The sequence below is a fragment of the Hemiscyllium ocellatum genome, chromosome 14 (genome assembly GCF_020745735.1).
Source record: "Hemiscyllium ocellatum isolate sHemOce1 chromosome 14, sHemOce1.pat.X.cur, whole genome shotgun sequence".
Lineage (NCBI taxonomy): Eukaryota > Metazoa > Chordata > Chondrichthyes > Orectolobiformes > Hemiscylliidae > Hemiscyllium > Hemiscyllium ocellatum.
The window spans coordinates 55818355-55835422 of NC_083414.1; the positions used below are offsets into that span (position 1 = coordinate 55818355).

The following is a 17068-nucleotide window of genomic DNA, read 5'->3' on the forward strand; positions in this document are numbered from 1 at the left end:
ACAGAAATAGACCTTTCAGTCCAACCTGTCCATGCTGACTAGATGGAGAAGGGACAACTGGAAGTTGGGGCAACTTATTGTACCAAATGACCTAAAGCCAGTTGACTGATTATCTTCTGAGTATGGTCCCCGTTCCCCTACATTTTCCCCTGACTCATACACCTAACCTATACATCCCTGTACACTATCGGCAATTTAGCACTGCCAATTCAACTAACCTGCACGTCTTTGGATTGTGGGAGGAAACTGGAGCACTCGGACGAAACCCACACAGACACGTAAACTCCACCTAGACAGTCAAACGAGGCTGGAATCGAACCTGGGTTCCTGGTGCTGTGAGGCAGCAGTGCTAACCATTGAGCCACCTTGCCATCCCTGGCAGTTATCGTGGAAGTACAAAAATAAAAATTTAAAATTTATTTTTCCCTTTTAGGAACTCTGATTAAACTGTTTCATACTGATTTGTTTATTTGGAATATGTATGCCATTAGCTGCACAAATTTGTACCTAATTTTGTCTTTGGTTGTTCATGTGATTTGGGTATCTCCAGGTAGACCCGCATTTATCTAATGCTGTAACTGGGCGCTTAAGATCACTGTATGACCACAATTTACAAAGTGAAGAGCTTTTTTACTACTATAAGAAAGAGATAATTGTTAGGTGGAGAAGGGACAAATGGAAGTTGGGGCAACTGATTGTACCAAATGACCTAAAGACAGTTGACTGATTATCTTCTGAGAATGTCCCCAATCCCAAAGCTCCAAAACAAGTTAGCTTCAGTCAAATTCTCCTACACACCTCTCTCTCTAGGCTTCTTGTATCTCCTTTTCATGACTTCTTCCACAATTATAAGATCCTTGCACTTCCATTACAAAGCTCACAAAGTCAAAGTCTCCTGGAGCCTAGGAGACTTTTCACTACTCTTTCCCCAACACAATAATCCCTAACCCTTGGATGACCTCCAATTTTCTTCAAGATTACAGATTCCAGGCTCTCTTTCAAGTGATGTGACCAAAAATCCTTATCCATGCCAATGTTATGCAGCGAGATTTCCCAGTTCCAATAAAATATTCAACTTCTTGTTGTGAACAATGCTATAACCTATCAGGAGAATGTAACTAATGATATGATTCTGCAGCATGAAACTTTCAGACCCATTGAGCATCCATGAATCGAACATTTATCTTCTAATTTTACCAAGTAGTATTTATTAGACCCTTTATAGTTTTAGTTCAAATATCAAACTGACTGTTTGTCAATCAAAATAGATGCACAAACTAGGAAAGAAGAAAAGTCTGCCAATCAACATTCACCACAAAATGCTACCAGTCACTCCATGGATCAATTGGACATTTTTCAAAATGCAGCAAGGTTTGAAGGGGAGTTACCCTTGCTTTTCCTGAAATATACTAATAATGTAAACCTGAGTTTATAGTTTCAAAGCTGGCACAAAAATTCATAGACAGGTACAGCACGGAAATAGGCCTTTCAGTCCAACTCGTTCATGCTGACCAGATATCCTAAATTAGTCTAGTCCCATTTGCCAGCCCTTGATCCATAACCCTCTAAACCCTTCCTATTCATATAACCATCCAGGTGCCTTTTAAATGCTGTAATTGTACCAGCCTCCACCACTTTCTCTGGTAGCTCATTCCATACACACACCACCCTCTGTGTGAAAAAATTGCCCCTTAGGTCCCTTTTAAATCCTTCTCCACTCACCCTAAACCTATCTCCTCTAGTTCTGGACTCCCCCACCCCAAGGAAAAGACCTTGTTTATTTACCCTATCCATGCCCCTCATGATTTTGTAAACCTCTATAAGATCACCCCTCAGCCTCCGACATTCCAGGGAAAACTGCCCCAGCCTATTCAGCCTCTCCCTATTGCTCAAACCTTCCAAACCTGGCAACATCCTTGTAAATCTTTTCTGACCCCTTTCAAGTTTCACAACATACTTCTTGTAGGAGGATGACCAGATATAAAATATGGAAATAGTATATACTGTGAGGAGAACGGGCTTGTCCAACCTTTTTGCATGTGGATGGTGGGATGGGGAAGCTGGGGACTCTGGGGCTGCCGAAAGATGAGGTAAGCCACAGTAGTAAATGGCTATTTTAGGGAAAACAGAGTTTCCAAATATAAATTGTAAAGACAGTGCCAAACTACAAAAGGGCATTGACAAGTTGGTAGCATGAGCAGATAGATGGCAAGATGACGTTCAGTGCAGAGAAGTTGACATCACTGTATATTATGGTTGAACGAACATAGAAAAACAGTATAAAGAATGAACAGGAGCAAGCAACTCTGTGCATATGTGCATAAGTCATTCAAGGTGAAAGGACAGGTGGAGAGCGGTTAATAAAGCATACAGTATCCAAGGCTTTATTAATAGGGGCTTGGAGTAAAGGAGCAGGAAGGTTATGCTGAACCTGTAGAACACATTAATAGGATCTCAGCTGGAGTGCTGTGTTCAGTTCAAGGTGCCAAGATGTGAATGCATTGGAGAGAGTGCAGAAGGGCTTTGCAAGAACTAGTGTGAGGCAAATAAAGAGAAAGTATTTCTAAAAACTCCTAACCATAAAACTGAGAAGATGCAAATACACATTTTGTTCCATCAATCACGTTCTCCTTGACCTTGGTAATATTCATAGCAACAGGATGCTGAATAATTATCATGTGTCACCAGTCATATAATACTCTTGGTAGTGTATGTGGAAATGTAAAGAAAATAGAAGGAATGAGACAGTCTAGATAGCTTCCACATGCAAAGCAATAAATCCAATTGTGGCCGATGATTCCTGCCACACTGTTGCTATCTATAAAAAAAAGACCATGAAAACTGGCACAAATCTTAAACTCAAAGAAAGGTAATCTCACCATACTGGTCAGAATTAGATTGCTTTTTAGTTATTTCCGATTCTGCAAAACAGGTTTACTGAGATAAGAGTTTCACTCACACGAGCATGTCAAGGATGTTAAAAAATATACTTTTTTTGCAACGTGTTAATATCAGTGTTAACTCACTGCGTACGTGGTCACTTGAAAGTCATTTTATTAATTAAATCTAGCATCATTAAAACATGAATTCTGACTCTCATATCTCATTTCAGGCTGTGAAACAAATTTGGGCAAGGGAAAAAAAACTAGAGGAATTTCTGCACTGCAGTATGAAAATGTGGGGAGACCACTCCACCAAACCCCCACCCCCATCCCCCGAATAATCCAAAATAAACTGGAACAGTCTTTCAAACTATTCATCTCTCCATGACTTCTGAATAGGAGCCACTGTCGGAGTTTAAAGGTAAGAAAGGTAGACTTCAGAAAGAACTCCTTTACTATTGAGTAGCTTCATCATTCGATTCTGCAATCACGTTCCGTTTATTCCCCCACCCCCCGGAACTCGCCGGTGGATTATTGACAGTGAAAATAAAGGTAAAGGAATGCAGCCATCCTCCCCCCACATCTCCTGAACTCCATCCTCCTGTCCCTGTGTTCTCACGCCAACTCCTCCCCAGTCAGACCTCTCTGTTATTGTACCGACATCAAGCTTTGCAAATGGGCTTCTGGTTATCCGAATGTCCCTTGATGGACAGCAGGCATCCACCAATCCGGTGCTCGGAGTCGGCTCTGTGCTGTGTTATAGTACCAGGTGCTAATACTACACACAAAGCAGTGGAAGAAGCCTAATACTGGCGACAGAGAATCCTGTGTGCTGGTGGAAACCTCGTGTGCTGTTGCAGCCCATCCAAGTAACAAGAAATGTCATCTGAGAATGTGAATGTTTAGTTATTTTTATTTCCTTTTTGCGCAGAAGCGGTTGGAAGAAATGCTGCTGAAAGCCTGAAGGGAGAGGGAGGGAAAGAAATAGGGAAGCTTTTCAGTGTTCGCGTTGAACTGAATGAGTCCTTCACAGTGACTGCACACAACATTGCTGAGTGCTCCGGAATCACCGTGCAAGCAGTTTCCACTCAATCTAACCTGCAGCTGGTTACAACACTTCAAGCGTACTTGGGTAAGGCGCTGCTGTCTTTATTCTGTTTCTTCCCCTTGTGCAATTCATTGAGCAATTATTAATCTGACCACGGTTCTATTTTTTCTCTGAAATTAAACTGAAATGATTGTTCGCTAAAGCAGAGGCATGTGTGTGTCCCCCTTAATCTCTGATTTGCATTTAAATGCGACTGCATTCTGGACAGAGCGTCCCTTCCTGTATTCACACTCAGGAATCTAACAGAGACAATAGGCCCCGAACAGCACAGTGAAAAGCTCAGCGTGGGCCCTATGTTTCAAGGATCACAGAGTCCTCTGTCACCTTCTTTCAAGGATGGAAAGAGCCCTTCACCTTCACGCAGCCTGTCGCACTTTTTTTGTTTGAAAGACAGCACCTTCTTCCAGCATCATGACGAGAAGGGTTTTCCCAGACAAAAGACTGGCGAGCAAGTTGAGTGTCTGTGTGAGAGAGTGTGTGTGTGAATCTGGCTCTGGACTGTATCTGCCCGGTGTTCGCTTCGGGCTGTGTGACGGGGTCCCAGACCTGGGGGATAAAGCCAACGAATGAACTATTCGCACGGAGGGCATTAAATTGCCCTAGCCCCCTTTCCCAGGAAGGTATTATTCCAGGGAAGGCAGTGGACCGTTCTGAAGGAGTCTAAACTGTCAATTGAGATTGACCATAGGTATGCAAACAAGGTCGGGCAGCTGCTGCCGTGCTCTGTTACTGGAGTACACAAATGTCCCTGTGCTTCACTTTCTGCCTCTCACGCCCCCCTTGGCAGCTGTTCCTTTGCGGGAAAGTAAAACCCGGAGAAGAGGGGGGGAGAAGTCGCTGCTTCTCCAGAGAGAGAGAAAAAAATGACATTCTTTGAATATGCCCCCTTTCCTTTCTCTTCTTTTTCCCCCACCCCCAAAGTTTAGTGTCAGTTTGGATTCTGTTCCGACCTTGAATATGAAGGTGAGGGGTTATATGTGAGATGGGTCTTCAATTGCTGCGCTTTGTGATTAGATTTCTAGAAGTTTTTTTTTGCAGGTGATAATGTCAAGATTTTTTTTAGGAAAAAAATGTCAATTTGGAACTTCTGAGGTTCTGGTGAAATGCGCATCGGAGTTTTTAATAGCTTTTTCCGAATGAAGTACGCCTCTGTCCAGTTCATTTTCTTTCGGGTTACATATTGTTGTGACTTCAGTTTTAATGTAAAATGTTGATGGAAAAAAATATTTTTTGTAGGTATTCCTTGTCAGTTTAACTTCACAAATCCTCCCACCCTCCTTTTTTTCTTTTGGAATAACTTAAGAGACAGGCAAAGATTGGCATGGGGCACTTTAACGGAAATGCCATTAATCGTTCAGATTAGATTATTTAAAAGCATTTGGCAAAAGTATATCGCAGTAGCTGTGAAAGGATGAGCCAACTAAAACGTTCGGCAGCAGAGGAACTCTTCTGTTGTTTGTTTGTATGAATATGATATCTGTGGTCATGATATTTATGTATTGCTTACAGTAGCATTCGTGAATATGTAAATTTATGAAAGATTATGCTGAATACTGCTCTCTAGATGCAATTTTATATTAGAAGCAGGTACTGCATGATGATTTATAATTCTCCAAATCTTCATTAAAGTAATAGGGCTGATTTTTATTTTTCATTTCGTCATACCTTTTTGTGAAGATTTTCAAGTCCTATAGCACTGTAGATGGTGACTTTGAAGACATACATCTAACTGTTAGTTAATGTTGATAAATTATGCAGATTAATCTCTTATCAAATTGTCCCCTACTGACAAAGCACTTACTTTGGTGCTTTGCCATTTCATCAATAGCTGAGCAACATAAACGGTTAATTGATGCAAGCTTGCTTGATTTTAAACATAATCCACTTCCAGACAATGAATCCCATATATATCCCCTGTGTATCTTGGCACTTTGAGTATTAATACCAAGGGCTTTAAGAACTTGCATTTCAAATTTCTTTCAGTGCTCTCATGAATAACTTTAGTGTGTGGTAGCACTAACCTATTTGCTGTTCATGGGACAGAGGATTCAGATCATTAGACAATTGCAAATCATGATTCACCTGCAAAATAAAGGAAGCATGAAAATATTTGGGACTAGACTTTATCTGTTGTTATCTGATAAAGGTGCTAAGACATATTGTATACAAACCTGAATGCAGCTCCATCACATTGATGTAATTGGTGACATTGTGCCAGCTTGCTGAGTATATTTGATCCACTGCAGCATACACTGCTCAAAACCTTTTATCAACAATTCTTCCATCCTGCACAGAAATAAAAAAAAATACAGTTGATGTTTGGTAAGGGACATGATCTGTGCATTGGGTTCTGAGGTGTGATTGTCATGCAAAACTCATTTGCCCCATTCCAGTGGTCTGCAAAAACTCGACGAGATTAAAGTTCTTGTTTTAGAGCTTGTGTATTACTCGGCTGCAATGCCCAGGTTTGTCAGCAGAATGATGCCATGTTGAGGCATTGCACTATTTGGGTACGGAACTCTAATTCGTTCATCTTGACTTGCTTTTCTGTAACGTTGTTTCATGGTGCTTAATAAATATTAATGAGGCAATTTGAATTGCTTCTGGCTGGTTTTCTGCATTAGCAGTGAAGTTTCGGTAGGGGGTATGGAGTGGAAGTAGTCTCCATTACTTGAACAAGGCATGCATAGTCATTCGTATGAAGGATGGAGGCCTTGATTATCGTGTTAATAGTATTATCAGGTTTTCCAAGGCCATTGACTCCTCTTTGTGAAGTAGTTTGTAATGTTATCTCTGCTTGGCAATGCAGCAGTAACTACAGCACCAAATTAATTTTGCATCTTAAACAATTCATCCCAACTGAGCAGAAGTTAGCAACGTTGCATGAAGTATTAGCTTTGGCAAGTTGCAGAGTAAGCTCGTTTTCCCACTGTGTGTATTCATTAGAATTTAACTTCATCCAGAGGTCACGTGCTAAGCTATGAACACAAAGCTTGAGTGGATTATATAATCACAGGACAGATGGGAGAGGGGCCTTTAGACCCAATGTAGCCTTCCAAAGTGGAAACAATATTAATGTATGATCCAACATAGTGCTCAGATTTAGGCTCCACTGCCCTGTTTAGGAGTCTGTTCTTGGTCAAAAGGACTTCATTTGTACTACATTTTACTTTCTAATTTTAAACAGTGACCCTATTGTCTAACTTGGAGATGTTGGAAGCGCCCTTATGCAAGGCCTGATTTTGATCCTGGATGTATTTTGAAGGAATTAAAATCTTACCTTTGTACTCTTTGGCATTCTATTGTACAACCCAAATTCTAGTTACACTATTACAGTAATGGGAACAAGAGATTTTATATGTTTGCATTTTTAAGATTCATGCTACGTGGCACAGTGAAGAAGGTAGATTGAACTGAACTGCCAATGGGCGATATCACTTTCAAACACCACCCCCCACCCCCCCCCCCCCCTTTCCCCCCCCTACTCCCCTCCAAATCCACTGAATTCTAATTAGTATGAAAGTACTAAGGAAGCACAGGGTACTTTCTCCTTGGGGGAAGGAAAATGGAAAAGTTTTTTTTGTTACATTCCCCACATCGTTTGAAAGCAATGTTCGTAGAAATCCTTGTGTTTCAACAATTCCAGTCGAGCATCAGGGTGACCTATGATCTAGTTAACCAAAGTGGTTCATTAGTTAGCTCATATAATGGGACAAAAAGCTATAGCTATGGATACTAGCAAGTCTAGAACAAACAAGGAAACCAATTGCATTATCCAGTTTTCATTATCTATGATTTAGAGGAGGCAGGGAAGACTTGAATGGAAAATAACATTTTCTCTTTTTGCCATTAAAAAAATAGTTTTATTATTGGTGCTACAAAGCAAAATCCACTACAAATGAAAGGTTTAGACATTCTATCAACAGTCTGGGAAATGCACAGTCTAAACAAACTGTGCTAACTATCAACTGTTCGTTTCAATACTGTACTGTGATTTAAGGCTTTTTTAATTAAAAATTTGAAAATCTTGCGTAGAATAATAGAGGTGTTTGCAGTATCAACAACATTCAATGGTTATAATTCACTTTACTACTGCACCCCCTCAACATTTTTTCACTAGGTTTGAAAAGTCTCGATTCTCATCCAGTACTTGTTTTGCAACTGATTTCTTTTAATCTGAAATGCTGTTGAGTTCATTTCATTAATTGACTGCTTTAATTAGCCGAAGAGAAGCTGTTTCTGTGTCGGCATTGAATGCAACAGTGAACAAAGGCCTCGCAATTCGTGTGTCTGGCTGTCCTGGCAGACATGTGAACTGTGCAGATGTCGTCTCATTTGTTCCCAAGCTGGACAGTGGTGGTATTTATAGGGCTCCATGGTGATGGAGGGAAATACACTCACGATGCCTGATCCCGTTTCAAATTTTCACTGCATTAATCAGAATTTGACGCCGGGGTATACAAATGCCCGAGTGAAAACTAGGCTTCCGTATCTTTTAGTGATTTATCTTCTAAATGACTGAAAGGCAGTTCCAACATCTGTTGTATCAGAAGCAGATTAAGAAGATTCATTTGCTTTCCTACTAGTCCTTACTGGTACACACTCTCTCCGTCTCTCATTTTAGTAATCTCTGTTCGAATAATCTATCTGTCAATTCAGGAATACACAAACGATTCTTGGACCATTTAATTTCTGTTTAGCAAAGTAAAATAAAAAATATATTTTAAATCACAAGACAGGATACTGTTACTTTTTTTTAATGAGGCACAGGAAAATCACGTGGACACAATTAGCCAACGAGGGAGATGCAGTCCAATAAGACGGGTGATAACTTTGGCAGGAGTTCGCGGGAACTCTTTTTTTTAACATACGTTGCTTTTTTGTGTTCCAATTTTCTTATGTCCTCACTTCGAGGATCTGACCTCCAAGTATCAGAGGTACAATGTCACAATTGATTCTCAACTTTCAGGATGGCTATCACTGCATTGAACGTTAGGAGAAAATCAAATGTGGGCTTCACTGTGAATATAAATGAAACAATTGGACTGTGGTAGTCTTACAAAAGATACAACGTTTTTTTTCGATGAGGGTAATGCAATTGGTTGGAACAAAGAAAGACTTTGGGTTAGATGCTTGCAGAGCTAGAATTACTCTGGAGGTTTTTAAAGATCATAGGTCAGCCTTGGGTGTGATGTCTCGCCCCAGTTTCCAGCAGGCCCTGATTTTGCTGATGGGGTGCGAATCATTCAGGCCATCTGATTATAGTTTAGAAAACAAAAATCTGTTTCTGCGTTTTAATAGACTTCATTACTGATATTTTGCAAGTGCTGCTGTTGAAGCTGATCTGATGATGAATACTTAGCTAAGCTTCAAATGCTCCCAAACCATTTCTCTTTGCAATTTTGGCTGACAATTTTAAGTGGCTATCAAAGGATTAGCTACTTTTATGGTTGGTTTTTTAACAACTGATTGACAACTTGAAGACATTTACAAATTTTGATTGAGTTTTGTGAAAGGTTTATTTGTCAATACTAGGGTATATGAAGGAGAACAGTTTTAGCTTGCTTGTCTTTTTGATCTTCACGTGGCTCCTCAAGTCTGCCCACCGTAGAACATGGATGAAGGGTCATGGAAGTGATGTATAATGGCTAGAGAATCCAACTCTTTTTGTTTTACCCTGTCAAAGTCGCAGTGCCAATTCCCATCCCTTCTCAGGTGAAACTAGTGCATGCAGGATCACTGCTGCTTCATCTTGAAGTGAAAATCCACAACTTATGTTGTTTTATTTTCATCCCTTAAGCATGATGCAAAGGCTTACCGGTACAATGAATTACTGAGTGGAATTAGCTATTGTTACAGGTGAATGTGGCAGATGGGCAGCTCAATTTCACAGAAGATTCTATCAGTAATCTCTGAGTGGAACTACCAGTGGATCTGATTCTGATGGTATTAGCTACTATAATAAAACAACTTTCTGTCTTACTTTTAAGTCATGCTATGCAATGTTTAACATATTTGTTCTGAACAGCTGTGTGCAATAATCAGTCACTGCTCAAGCCATACCCACCATTCCCCCCCCACCCCACCCCCACCCCCACCCCCACAACCCCATCAAAGCAAAAAGAGGCCCTATCACCAATGTAACATTCCTCCATAGCCAAAATGGAATGTTAGGCTGAATAATCTGGAGTGGTATATGAACCCAGTCTTGATGTGACTGCATTACAAACTGAAGCCAAGCTAAGCTCAGCTGTTTTTTAGCAATAAATTCTACGTAAGCAGAAACTAGAGGATCTATTCTGGTATCCCCTGCTGATTACCAGGCATTCCCCAGAGTTTGCATTACACCAGAATCATGCTGACAATGTTCATAGGTACCTGGGCAGCACGTAAACAGGTACAAACCTCATCTGTCAGAATCCAACTGTTGTTTAACAATGAACTGCAGATACTTTGGCAGGGGTTAAACCTGAAGACATTTTGTCCTTAAGGTAACCTGTTCCTTAATGATACAACATTAGATTGTCTTAAATTGTAATGTACTCTGTTTCCTTACCCCACAACCTTCTCCATCTGTGGGGCTAGTTGTGGATTCTTTTGTTTGTATTTGTTTTGTGCTTAGTTTGAGCACCTGCTTTTGCTTGCTTCCTCCTCACATACACAGCCATCACATCCATCATCCAGTACACTTTGCATATTTTAAAGTGTTTTGAGATGCCGGAAACTGTACACTTTAATAATCCGGGCACATATAAAAATTACAGTGGTGACTCTGCTATATTTTACTCCAAACCAAAAACAAAACAGGATTTTCTGTAGTTTTGTGTTGATCAACTAAGTCTCTTTCAATGAAATTGTAATGTCCCCTGTAGCAGGGGCCTAGAAATTTCTAAAACATGCTTATACTTTTTGTATAGACGGTAGCCCAGTGGATGTTGCAGTTATCCTATTCTCTGCTTGAGTTAACCTTTTCACCCTTTTGTGTCCCAATCAATGACCAACCCTTCTGTTCTCTCATTCTTTTGCATCTGCTCCACTTAATCTTGTAATGCCATTCACTGCCACTATTCATTCTGCTCTGGAGCCATTATAGATTATCAGTGGATCAAAATTAAAAGCTGATATCTCTGCAGACCTGCTGAAAATTTTGGCAGGAACAAGTAGAGAGTTAGGAATATGCGTCAGGATTGGATTATCCTCTTGTGGAGTTTTGGACAGCATTCGGTTTATTCCATTGGAATTGGAACTAACTCTAACTTTTCGGGATAGCTGAAATTATGTCCCCAAAGAGTAATGGTGCACAGCTAATTTACTTTCAGTGTCCTTACTTTCGAAGTGCTTCAGTCTGTGGGTAATGCATGAGCAATAATGCTTTTTTTCCAACAGTGCTTTCATTTTATCACTGGGGAGTAGTCTGGAGCAGACACCTTTCTTTGAGTTTTGTTTCCTTATGCTGGTGGTAAAGAGTTTTCTACCTGTCATCTCGAAATTCATTACATTCTGTGATTAGAAATTTCTAATGCAGAAATAGGCCATTTGGTCCATTGGTATCCTAAATCTTCTGTTCTGATTCCATTTGATGGTTGTACGAGACAATCTGAAATGAATACCATTGTCCTGGTGTCTCTCAGTATTAATGCATCTTGCTCTTTCAGATATGTATCCAGTTTGCCTTTTAAAAGATACAATGATTTATGTTGCAGTGACAGCTCCCTGTGGCTAAGGATTTAATATATTTGACAACCTGCTGGAAACAGAGAATTACCCAAACTTGCTCCCTTTATTTCTGTGATTTATTTGATGATGCTTCATGGATGTCAACTAACTCATTTGGCCAGGTTTCCTGAGTGCAGCTTAAATAATGGCAGCAACATGGGTTCAACCTCTGTACCAATGAAGGTAGTTCTTGAAGTCTACCTTGTCACCTTACTGGAGAGTGACATCATGGTACGAACCATGATTAAAAACCCTTGGGTAATGAGGACATTACAAGGAGAGAGGGAGATTTTTATCACTGCAACATTAATGGTTCCCCTTCAGTTGCCTGGGCCTAAAACTTTGGAACATCTTCCCTTCACATCCCCACCTCTTTTGTTTTTCCTTTTGATAATCTCTTGCATGCAACTGATGATTGGTTTTTTATGTCTTTTGAACACAAATTTGATCACTTGACCTGATCTCATTATGAGGCAAATATCAAATTTTGTTTTCTAATGCATCCTTCTTTGCCCAGAGGGTAGTTGGTGGGAGTCTGGAGTCACGTAGGTCAGCTCAGGTAAAGATGGAATTTTATGACATTCAACAGTGGTTACATGGACTAATTTTAACTTCCAGTCTCTTTTTAATTCATTTCAAATTTCACTATCTACCTTGGTAGAATTCAAACCCATGTTTCCAGAACATTAGCTCAGGGTTCTGCATTACAATCCCAATGACATTATCACTATGCCACCATCTCCAGAAGATTTTGTCAAAGTGATCCATTGTCTGATTTGTTGTTACACAATTGTGAAATTTGTTTGCTAAACCTGAGTAAAACTAGAGAGGTTTTATGGTGTCAATTGGATGATTCTGTCGTCACCATTTGGTGGGGACTTCCAAGACCAAATTAGAATGAATCCTGGGCTAGAGGAAGGGAGCATCCAGAGAGTAGGTGCATTTTAACATTGTTGGTTTGAAAAGAGGTGCCTGTTCAGGCATGTGGCAACTTTAGGTGTGAGCAGATCTATCTGAAAGTGCAGCCCATAGAGACAGCAAACGCCACTGACATTAAACAAGGTTTCAGATCATATGCATGTTTATAATTAGATGGAAAGGTAAATTTGCATTTGTAGATCCCAAATACTCCCACTGAAAAATATCTTCAAGTTTTCTGTTCTAAAATTTCACAGGATGTTGGCATTTTTGAGGCTATGCTGCTAATTATTTATTTCTAATTGATTTTTGAGGTAGTGATCAGCTGCCTTTCTTTACTTGTACCGTATAGTCCACGTTGTGTCGATTAGATTCCCTACAGTGTGAAAACAGGCCCTTCAGCCCAACAAGTCCGCAATGATCCTCAGAAGAACGACCCACCCAGACCCATTTCCCTCTGACTAATGCACCTAACACTATGGGCAATTTAGCATGGCCAATTCACCTGACCTGCACATCTTTGGGCTGTGGGAAGAAACCGGAGGAAACCCACACAGATACGGGGAGAATGTGCAAACTCCACAAAGACAGTCGCCCGAGGTGGCAATCGAACCCAGATTCCTGGTAGTGTGAGGTAACAGTGCCAATCACGCCGCCTGAGGAGGAGCCGTACTGCTGTTTGGAAGAGTGTTGTCATTTATTCATTGTTCCAGGGCGGCACGGTGGCACAGTGGTTGGGCGGCACGGTGGCACAGTGGTGGGCGGCACGGTGGCACAGTGGTGGGCGGCACGGTGGCACAGTGGTGGGCGGCACGGTGGCACAGTGGTTAGCACTGCTGCCTCACAGCGCCAGGGACCTGGGTTCAATTCCCGACTCAGGCGACTGACTGTGTGGAGTTTGCACGTTCTCCCCGTGTCTGCGTGGGTTTCCTCCGGGTGCTCCGGTTTCCTCCCACAGTCCAAAGATGTGCGGGTCAGGTGTATTGGCCATGCTAAATTGCCCATAGTGTTAGGTAAGGGGTAAATGTAGGGGTATGGGTGGATTGCGCTTCGGCGGGTCGGTGTGGACTTGTTGGGCCGAAGGGCCTGTTTCCACACTAAGTAATCTAATTTTGATACAGTGCCAAAGTTGGAATGGTGTGTGGCTTGGTGCGAATCTTCAGTGGGAACATCATCAAGTGCATCAGCTGCCATTGTCCTTCTAAGTAGTATAGTTAGGAAGGTGAGGGTGAAGGTCCCTCAGTAAACTGCTACAGTGCATGTTGGAGATGCCCCCCACTGGTGCTGGAGGCAGTGAACATTGAAGGTAGTGAAAGGGGTGCCAAACTTGTGGATTGCTTTGTCCAGTATGGTGCCAAGTTTGTTGAAAGTTGTTGGAGCTGCAGTCATACTCTTTAGGCAACTGAAGAGTATTTCCCCTTATTCTTAAGACTCACTGGGATAGTGCACTGTAAATCAAGCCCTGCTATTCATGGAGTAATATACAATCTTAATTTTTCTTAAGGACAGCACAGAACCCCAATTTACCTGACTTTCAATCTAAATTTGTTAGAAATTGTGGACCAGCTTTCTGTACTGTAAAAGAATTATTTACTGTAAGTAACTCGACCATAGGTCTATATCAGCAGATGTAAACCATTGACATCTCACACTACCTACTAAAACAATAGTCCCCTTATGCGTGCACACACATCAGGAAAATATATTGTTGGTAGATGCAGAAAATCTGGAAAGTCAATTTGGTAGTCTTTGCTTACCGATTCTGATGTTGGGGAGGATCTGTCTTCATTAAACCAGGCCCTTGGAGCCCAGTTACCTTTTTCTGGAAGTTTCCACTGGTTTGTAAGAAGTATAGAGTTGCTGATTTACTTGGAACATAGCTCTGAAATGTCAGTGGAAAGGTAACTGGTTTCCATCAAGTTTAAACTTTTACTCCAGAGAATAGACAGCTTCTGCTGAGGGAGAACAACAGAACATGCTTCTGTATCCTCTTTCTGGGTGCCTGTGTTTTTGCAACATCTTTCCTGTTCAGTTAGCAGAGAACCAGTTCACTCCTTGGCTCCTGATTGTCCATGCATTGCAAACACCCACAGCAACAAAACTAAGTTCACATTGGTTATCAAATTCATTGCTGTGAAATTATGCGACCATCCAAGTAAATCCCTTTCTTTCAAAGCAGTTTTTTTTTCTCATTGCAGTCCACAGCTCCCAAAGACATGGGCCTTGCAACAATGCTTGACTGTCTTATGGTCTTATGCCTTGTAGATATTGCTGAGGCTTTGAGAAGTCAAAGGTTGGGTTGTTCACTGATTAATTGTTAGCCTCTCTGTTCTTGTTGCCTCATTATTTGAATGCAGGTTCAATTTCTGGTTGATAGTAATGATCTCCCAGGATGTAGATAGGGATTCTAGGATAGCAATCGCAAGGAAACAGTGGGTTTGATTTTTACTGTCAAACAATGAGCCTTTGTCTTTTCATTGAGCAGTTCCCAAATTTTATTACATCATGCTAAGCTTGACGTATTCAAGTCCCTGTAATCTGTCCCCACAACAGCAAGCCATTCGTTCTCTTCCCTGTTGAGAGGTTGCATTCAGCATTTTTATCTTCCATTTCTACCTCTACGTTCAAGTCATTATTCTATTTCATTTCCTGAAAATGAGACAAAGAATGACTTAGAAGAAACCTTCAGGCTTTTTGACGCTATAGGGGTGGCGCGGTGGCTCAGTGGTTACACTGCTGCCTCATAGAACCAGGGGCCTGAGTTTGATTCCTGCTTTAGGCAACTGACTGTGTGGAGTTTGCACATTCTCCCTGTGGTTGCGTGGGTTTGCTCCGGTTTACTCCGGTTTTCCCCCACAATCCAAAGATGTGCAGGTTGGGTGAATTGACCATGCTCCATTGCCCATAGTGTTAGGTGCATTAGTCAGAGGGAAATGGGTCTGGGTGGGTGACTCTCCAGTGGGTCAGTGTGAACTTGTTGGGCCAAATGGCTTGTTTCCACACTGTGGGGAATCTAATCTAATATAAAAACAAAGGGCTAAAATGTTTCTGTGGATGGGGAGAAAATCATTTGAAATAATGAATTAGTACTGAATAGAAGTTAACTCCAGCTTTGAAAATAAATGTTCCTGAGATTCAGTTTTTTTTTGTTTCTGCCTAAAACTGTTGCCATTTATTAACAAAGGAAAGGTGAAGATAAAACTTACTAATATCTTAGATTCTAAACATTCAGAAGTCAAGGTCACAAAGTAACTGCAAATTCTGGAAATTTGATATAAACAACAGAGCTGGCAGAGGTAAGTTCTGAATTTGCTTGGGAGTTCTTCTCATTGTTGGTTGTGATGGAAGCCAAGCTCCTGAACAAGTGTTGAGTGTAAACGTTTCTGCTGCTTTGCCAGTAGTCTACCGCAGAACATTCGGGCAAAGACCTGTGGTCTCAGTTAGAGACAGTTTAATGTTTTAGACTTTCGGACTTCATTTAATATTACAGTTACCAATTTACCATTCCTTGCCCCCTTTGTGTGCATAATTTGTGTAAATTAGAAAAGAAAATGACACAGTCGCCACTCACTTAGCCCCTCAAACAAGTTCCAGGTTTTGTTCTTATCTGGGCTACTCTGTATTCTAACTTTGTGTAATCAACTTTATTTGGATTGATGTGGGATAAGGACTTGAAGCTCCATTTAATTGAGTGAGCATGTTTGCACTGCAACTTTCTTTTCTTAAAGGACAAGTAACTTGGACAATACTCACTGAATATCATTGCAAATTCATTGTGTGAGTTTTCTTTCCTTGGATTCACAAAATGGATGAATTTTGGTGGCTATTTGTTGAGAAATAGCTGCAGAATTGTTTTCACTTCCAACCCTTGAACTATTCCAAAGTAGTGCAATGTAGAGATGGAGCATGTTAAAATGAAGCATAAAGTAAAAGTGAAGTACTGTGAATAAAGGAGGACTGAAATCAAAACAAAAAGTGCTGGAGAAAGTCAGCAAGTTTGGCCACATCTTTGGAGAGAGAAATTGAGTTAGTGTTTCAAGTCTGGCTCGTTTGGAAGTAGGAAGTGAGTGCGGAGCCAGGGATTTTTGGTTGAGAGGAAGAGATCTTTTCAAACTATAAGTCTGTGCTCTCTCTTGTTTCTTTACCAGTACTGCTTCAGCAGAGTTTACATGCTCAGTTTCTAACTGTGCGGTGACTTATTGGATAAGGTGCTGCCCATGGCATGGATTATGGCAATTTCTTTCCATGTACAGGCTTCAGTTTGTCCCCCTTGTGTTTCAATGGCCTCATCAGAGTAGGTTTTAGAACATTTTCTCTGCCCACCTTGAGTTCTGAAAAGAGAGAATGCTTCAGAAACCGGCTTGCTTGGGATGTGAAATTGGTGTAGACCAGCAGAACTGATTTCACATGATTATGGTTAATGTAAGTGCGAAGGAATAACAAG

General features: G+C 41.0%; 1 protein-coding gene across 1 annotated transcript in view; it reads left to right on the forward strand.

The window, feature by feature from the left end:
* Positions 1–3617: 3617 nt before the first annotated feature.
* The window catches only part of lrrn1 (leucine rich repeat neuronal 1), a 46920-nt gene continuing 33469 nt past the window's right edge, over positions 3618–17068 (forward strand). The window contains exon 1 of the mRNA XM_060835223.1: positions 3618–4014. The gene's annotated coding sequence lies outside the window, so the exon portion shown is untranslated. The remainder of the gene's footprint in view (positions 4015–17068) is intronic.